The following is a 6,706-nucleotide window of genomic DNA, read 5'->3' as shown; positions in this document are numbered from 1 at the left end:
TGATCTTCACATATTCTCTACGAATGCTGAAGTTGATAAATACAACATTGAAAGACTACATGAATGTTGTCCAGAGGCAATCAGTATACATGCTCAAGATTATGTGAAAAATTCAAAAACTGGACGAATGGAACGTAAAGTTGGATTTCATACAAAAGTTTTCAATTCATGTTTGTCTGCATGCGTTTCCCTGGGTATTGGAGCAAAGGTCATGTTAAAAAAAAATATTGATGTTGCAGATGGTCTCGTCAATGGAGCTTTTGGTACAGTGGTCCACATCAGTGAAAGTCGAAACAATGATGATGATTTCCCGTCAGCTATTCATGTGGAGTTTGATAATCCAAATGTTGGTAAAATTCAGAGATCTAAAACGCGCCAGAGATTTTCACAAAATTCAACAGTAATTGAAGTACAAGAAGACCAAGTCACAAATGATGGTGGTATAAGGCGTCAGTTTCCTCTCAGATTAGCATGGGCATGTACAGTTCACAAAGTTCAAGGACTCACAGTAGATAAAGCTGTTGTATCACTAAAGAAAATCTTTACAGCAGGGCAAGCATATGTTGCATTGAGCCGTGTAAGATCTCTCAGTGGGCTAATAATTGAGGACTTTAAAGAGTCGGCTATATTTTGTAATGACAAAATTGAGTTGGCCTTGAAAGATATGCCAAAATTCCCTTTGGAAGAGTACAGTTTTACTAAATCACTTGGTACATTCAGAATAGCACTGGTTAATATACAAAGTCTGAAAGCTCACATTCAGGATGTTGTTGCGCATAAAGCTCTAATGAACGCTGATTGTATTTGTTTGACAGAAACGTGGCTAAATGCTGAGGACAAAGCACAAGAACCACAAATTCCAGAATTTGTGTTCAAGCACAACCCAAGAGCTAAGTGTTATGACAACAGTACTGCTGTTTTTACTGATCTAAAACATCAGAGAGGAGGTGGAGTTGGAATATATTGTTCTGACAAAATTGAGTGTGACATCTTTACTCCTGAGAACTGGAACTTAGAATGTTTATACTTTACAGTTCCACATGTCAATTTGACTGCTGTGCTGTTGTACAGGCCCAATTCATATAAAACTGACATGTTTCGACAGCAGCTATTACAGGTTATTGAAGAGGTGGAAAACCATCCAGGACAGAAAATAATCATGGGAGACTTTAATGAAGACATCTTTACTTCATCTACAATTGTGAAATTAATGGAAACTCATGGATACAGTCAACATGTACAGAATCCAACCACAGAAAAAGGTACATTATTAGATCACGTTTATACTAAAGATATGGAAGGTATAAGTGTTGACATTGTGCAAACTTACTATAGTTTTCATCAGGCAATACTCATTTCACTGCTGTGATCAAATTTGTGGTAAAGATTCCGCCTGCTATTGGGGGACGGGGTGGGTAGGGAGGCAATAGACAAGGCGGCTCCCTAGGGGAGGGAAAAATGGAGACCGGGTTGGCTGGCACAGGGGTTGATTGGCATAGGGTTTATTTTTAAATGTTTTTAAATTTGCATCAAACTACTGAATCTCTTTTTAATTATGAGTAAACAAAACTTGTTTTTTTATCACTTTCTCTTGCAGCCAGGAATGGATCATTTGTGCACCTTCTATGTTCCTTAGATATATAATAGCCATTTCTCACGCCCCCTCTCCAGAATAGAAATCCTGATTCACCCTTACCATGGTCACCATGGTGTGTAAATTACCACTAAAAGTTTATAAGGCAGACATTTGATAAAGTCATTGCTACTGTTGAGGATGTGATCGACTTGAGGTTATCTAAATTCACCAATGCATTTGGACCAAGGAGTCAGGTCCGAGATCACTCCAAAATTGTTTAACTTATATTGTTTTTTATATATTTGTTTTATAGTTTAAAATTGTGCCAATCAACTCCATAATCCATAGTGGATTTTAAGTAGGCCATGCTGCAGGAATTGGGAGATAAAATTATGGTAGTAACTACAAAATATGTTTATTTATAAAAAGATTTATATGACATAGATATAGCCTCTAAAATTACAACAATTGCCAATGATTTATTGTCCATGTAACAGTTTTTGTTTTGTTTAGAAATTTGTTGCAAAATCAGTACAATGGGTAATTTGTATATATATATATATATATATATATATTCAAAAAAATATATCCAGCCAACCCAGGTTTCCTCTTTTTTTTTTTTCACTACATTTTTATTAAGCTTGAATCAGCAACTTTGGGCTATTATGCAAAACCACACCCATTAGAGTTATCACTTTATAACATGGTTTTAGCTTGACATTTGGACTATGGGGCCAGACCATCATATTAGGTATTCAGGTTTCTAGGATTCAAATTACATACTTGAATTTTTTAAATAACAGGCATCAAAAGATTTTTTGCATCAGTTCTGAACAGAGATTCAGAATGGCTTCCACACAAGCTATGTCCATGCTGTAAAGTAGTTGCATTTGGTGAACATTTTGTCAGTTTCTAAGTAGAACAAGCAATTTTCTGTTTAGCATGTGGTAATTTTTTATTTTCTAAAATGTTTTAAAATAAACTAGCATGTCAGATATATTTACATCAAAAGCAAATACATTGTAAATCAGGGACGTATAATGTGATTTTCCTGAACTAGCTAAGGTGTTTTTCTTCAATATCATCATTCTACAGCAAATTTTATGCTGAGTTGAAGATATGTAGTTCTACTTACAGCACTGTTTTCATGGCCTATGATGTAATAATCGTATACATTTTGTATACAGGGAATTTTATTTATTCATTTAAGTAAATTATGATTTTTTTTTTTTTTTTATTGTAAAATGCCAAAAATTGTAGTGTTACTTTCACATTCCCTAGCAGAAACCTTTCTCAAGCAATAGACAATCTGGAGCTTATGGACAACTGAACTTTTCAATCTCTGCTCAAAGATTTGACCATCTCATCCTTCATCTGAACAAAAACAAGTGACCATCGCCTGTTAAAAGAACATTTCATCTCTTACCATCTACAATCATCTCTTACCATCTACAACAACATAGGAAAGAAAAAAAGAAAAAATAAGCAGGCTTTCTTGTTGAACAAAACATGATCTTCACAGAGATGTGAGTATATTTATTATTTATTCAATACTGTTTTGAATGTGCTTTTCATAATCATATTATTCATACATTTTCTTATGTTGCATAAAACTACATTAAACAACAACATTTTGTTTTACTATTTTGTAGGACTATGAGGACACTACAAGTCATCCGTCACATTCTAGTTCAAAACAACTGACCATCTGATCAACCTATTTGAGAAAATTCCCCACTTCATTTGATGCACAGCACACAACCAAAAGACTGCACTTTGCTAAAACTATGCTTCTAAATACAGACCTGATGTGAGTATTAATATTTTTTTTTTATTAATGCTATTTTGCATAAATGTTTAACTTTCATATTTAGTATTTTGTTAAGTTAAAACATCATTGAAAAGTATGTTTTTTTTTTTTTTTTATGTTTGTAGGTATACTATGAGGGCATTTCAACATTATACAAGATGATACACAGATGTGGCATAGTAATGACAACATGCATACTTCCTTAAGCAGAATTTGTTCACAACAGGACAGTAGTACAAAAAATAACTAATTTACACTTTGTATTTCAATGTGGATACAATGTATATTCAATGGATTTTTTAAAATGCATTGTTTGGATGTATACTTGTAAATGCAATGTAAACAAAATTATATTGCATTTACAAGTGTAGATACTTATAACTACATTACAAATGTACCCACCATGTAGTGACAAGTCCCATACAGTACGTGTGGCTTTGCATAATAGCCAATGCTCAAGAGTAGGACTGAAAACTTGCTGGTTCAAGGTAGTCATTAGGCATCAATATTATTTATGTTTTGTTTTGTTTTAGAACTACTATTGTAATGTTCATTTTGTTCAAATTTTCCTGTGTTTACTACCTGTTTTCTGAGTTGCTTATATTTGTAGTGTGTTCTTATTCGTTTCCTTGGTTAGCCATTATGCTTATTTGTGTCTATTTTAGTTCATTATTATCTCTTATGTATTCAAAGTGCTCTGTTTCTTCAGCTGATTGCTAGCGATTTTCTCAGTTTGCTAACCTGTTTGATTTTGATCTCTGTTGCCTTGGCTCCACCTTGGCTTCTCACTCCATTGGCTCTACTATATGGCCTATTGTCCCTCGGCTTCAACGGGTTCCTCATCATTCAGACTCTGCCCTGGTCTGTGATCCACCTGATTCCACAACAGACTTCCAGGCCTACCGCTATGTCTACCTTCTCCAATAATTCAGCTTTACCAGGGACTTTCAATCCGTCCAGCTGCACCATCATCCTCATTCCCACCAGCTTCACCTTGAACTGTGCATCTTCCATCTCCACTTGGTCATCTGGTCCACTGGTATGAAAGTGATCCTCCAACTCTCTGGCGCCATCAATGCATCCCACTCTGTCATTCTTACTGAACAAAAACATCTTTAAAATGAATTTAATGTGAGTATATTTAATATTTACAATTGGTGTTTTGCATATATTTGTCACTTGCATACTCTGCTTAACATCCTATAAAACTGCAATAAACAACAACATTTTATTGTATTATGTTGTAGGACTATGTGGACACTGCACAGCATCTGTCACCTCCTAGTTAAAACAACTGACTCTGTCTGCACCCTCCAAAACACTGTAATCCATCCCTCCAGGTCTATCACATTTGTTACTTCCACCAGCTGTTCCTCAATCTGCAGATCTTCTACCTCCACCTTGGCCCTCCAGTGCAGTGGTTTCACTCTGGTTCTCCAGCCTTCCTCACTTTGCCTTGGTCTTCCATCTGATCTGCACTGGTCTGCACCCTCTCCACAATGAGCCTCCATTCCTTCGGGCTCCATCAAGGCATCCCACTATGCCATTTTTGCCGTGGTAAGCTCCATTGATTTTGCATTGGTCTCTTCGTCCACTGCACGCCCATGGGCTCTTCCTCCACTGGGTGTCTTCCTCGCTCTAGACCACCTTAGTCTTTTTGCCTACCAACACAGTGGCTGTTGTGATGTAGTATTTAGGCGTGAAGAGCTGCCTTTTGGAACTGCAGGAAATGTCATGCTTCATTTCTGTTCTAGGACTGGTGTTTTGATTAAAAATATTCAATAGTTTCAGACTTTATACTTATGTTTATTTCGTGTTTTCTGAGGTGCCTATGTTTCTAGTGTGTTCTCATTTCTTCAGACTCATCATTCTGACTCTGCCCTGGTTTGTGATCCACCTGGTTCCACAACAGACTTCCAGGCTTACCGCTATGTCTGCACCCTCCAATAATTCAGCTTCACCAGGGACCTTCATCCCTCCAGCTGCATCATCATCCTCATTCCCACCAGCTTCACCTTGACCTGCATATCTTCAATCTCCACTTGGTCATCTGATCCACTGGTATCAAAGTGATTCTCCAACTCTCTGGCGTCATCAACACATCCCACTCTGTCATTCTTACTGAACAAAAACATCTTTAAAATGAATTTAATGTGAGTATATGTAATATTTAGAATTGGTGTTTTGCATATATTTGTCACTTGCCTACTACTTGTTAATCTGCTTAACATCCTATACAACTGCAATAAACAACAACATTTTATTTTACTGTGTTGTAGGACTATGTGGACACTGCACATCATCTGTCATCTCCTAGTTAAAACAACTGACTCTGTCTGCACCCTCCAAAACACCGTAGTCCATCCCTACAGCTCCACCACCTTTGTTACTTCCAGCAGCTGTACCTCAATCTGCAGACCTTCTACCTCCACCTTGGCCCTTCAGTACAGTGGTATCACCTTGGTTCTCCAGCCTTCCTCACTTTGCCTTGGTCTTCCAAGGCATCCCACTATGCCATTTCTGCCATGGTAACCTCCATTGATTTTGTATTGGTCTCTTTGTCCACTGCACACCCATGGGCTCTTCCTGCACTTGTGTGGTGTCTTCCTCGCTCTGCTCCACCTTAGTCTTTCTGCCCAACACCACAGTGGCTTTTGTGATGTACTATTTAGGCATGAAGAGCTGCATTTCGGAACTGTCATGCTTCGTTTCTGTTCTAGGACTGGTGTTTTGATTAAAAATAATTCAATAGTGTCTGAGTTTATACTTATGTTTATTTCCTGTTTTCTGAGGTGCCAATGTTTCAAGTGTGTTGTAATTTTTTTTCATCATTTGCCCATTATTCTCACCTGTGTCTGGATACAAGAGTTTTGTATTTTAAATAGTTTATTATTAACTTATTTTACTTTAAAACTATTGTTTTACATTTTTAAATATGCACATTGTAACTAGACTGCCAGTTTATGTTTTAAAGTTTTTAGAGATACATTGTACTTAAAAATTATATGCCTCTACAGATTGATGATACAAATGTATGTATTTTTATTATTATATTGATTTAATTAATTAAATACAAAAATGCTACTTATTGTTAATACATACTAAGAATTCTGTCATTATTTTTAGTATAATTTCTAAAAGGTTTGTTTTACCTTTGAACTTTTTTGTGATCTTGAATGTTTCGTACGCAGACGTGAATCCAGTGACTATCTAAAAATGTGTGTTTACCTGTGTTTTTATGAAGGCAGCACTTTAAATTAGAACATCAATTAAACTGAGGGTAGCTACATTAAACTGTTTAAAGCATGCATTGCTATTTG

Source organism: Scardinius erythrophthalmus (assembly GCF_964197995.2).
Source record: "Scardinius erythrophthalmus genome assembly, contig: HAP1_SCAFFOLD_265, whole genome shotgun sequence".
NCBI classification, from domain to species: Eukaryota; Metazoa; Chordata; class Actinopteri; order Cypriniformes; family Leuciscidae; genus Scardinius; species Scardinius erythrophthalmus.
This window is presented reverse-complemented; position numbering follows the sequence as displayed.